Here is a 1,544-nt window from a genome sequence, read left to right on the forward strand (position 1 = left end):
TAACTTCTTTGGAGCACGTCCCTTATTCTTGGGTCCCCTTTTAGCACAACATGTACTGCATGTTCTGCACCATTTTTTCACATCTTGCCTCATACCTATCCAGTAAAATCTCTGTCATAGGTGACTCAATGTCTTCTTAGTTCCGAGATGTCCTCCTGTTAAACTATCATGGGATTGACGCAACACAACTTCCCGTAACTTTCTCGGTATAATCGTTTGCCAGGTCGTCACTTTCCCATCTTCAGTTTCCAATCTCCAAAGAAGAATGCCATCTTCAAGCTTCAACTGGTCCCTTTGTGCCAAATAGTTCTTTGTCACAGGGCTTAAGCCAGACACATTCTCCCAAGCAGGGTGCAAAACACTTGATTTTAAAAAATCAATTATTGGCTTCATATCTTGGTCTTTCTCCAGCTCTGACTTAATATCTATTCCTGGTTCTATTTCACCATCATCAACTCCTTCAGTCACTTTGACTTCAGCTTGATGACACCTGGTTAGCTCAACCTCTCTTTTGAAGCAATGTCTGCAGTCATTTTTGCAGGGTCTTCGGCTCAGTTAATCAGCATTTCCATGAGATTTTTCTTCTCTTTATTCAATATCATAATTATACTGGTCTATCTTTCCAATCCAATGTGCCAGTTGTCCCTCTTGGTTCTTTATGATCTTAACTAGCGTAATGCAGCATGGTCTGTCCTGATGGTAAACCTAGCCCAATAGAGGTAAGGATGGAAATTGTCAGACTCTTTACTATAGCAAGGAGTTCCTTTCGTGTTACACAGTAGATCCTCTCTGGTCTACTTAGGACCCTACTGAAGTAGGCCACCACATGTTCGTTTTCACCCACTTTCTGAGACAACACTCCTCCGATTCCGACATTACTAGCATCACAACCCAGTATGTATGGCAGTGAGGGATTTGGAAGCTTTAAAAGTGGAGCTGAGGCCAATTTTTCTTTCAATGTGTTGAAAGCATGCTGGCAAGAAACTGTCCATTCGAACTTCTGGCCTTTTTCGTCGTATCACGTAGTGGAGCAGCTATAATTGCAAAGTCCTTCACAAACTTCTGGTAATAGGTACAGAGTCCCAAGAAACTTCTTAACTCTCCCACATTGTCTGGTGCTGGCCAATCATGTACTGCTTTCACCTTGTCAGGATCAGTTTGCACACCATGCCCACTTACAATGTGACCTAAGTAAAGCACCTCTTTCTGGAACAAGTGACATTTCTTGGGATGGAGTTTGAGGTTTGGTGCTTTCAAACGCTTGAATACTTCCTCTAGCCAGAACATTTTCTCATCAAAAGTTGTTGCTAGTACAATGACATCATTCAGGTACACTAGGGCTCCATTGTAGGCCTTCTAGTACCCTTTCCATGAGCCTATCAAATCTTGCTGGAGCATTGCTAAGCCCGAATGGCATCACATGGTATAGCCAGAGATCTTCAACATAACTAAATTCGGTCTTAGTTTTATCTCTTTCAGCTATTTTCACTTGATGGAAACTCGACTTTAAGTCCAGAGTTGAAAACCACCTGGCTCCACTTAGG

The sequence above is a fragment of the Limulus polyphemus genome, unplaced genomic scaffold, assembly GCF_000517525.1.
Source record: "Limulus polyphemus unplaced genomic scaffold, Limulus_polyphemus-2.1.2 Scaffold4591, whole genome shotgun sequence".
Lineage (NCBI taxonomy): Eukaryota > Metazoa > Arthropoda > Merostomata > Xiphosura > Limulidae > Limulus > Limulus polyphemus.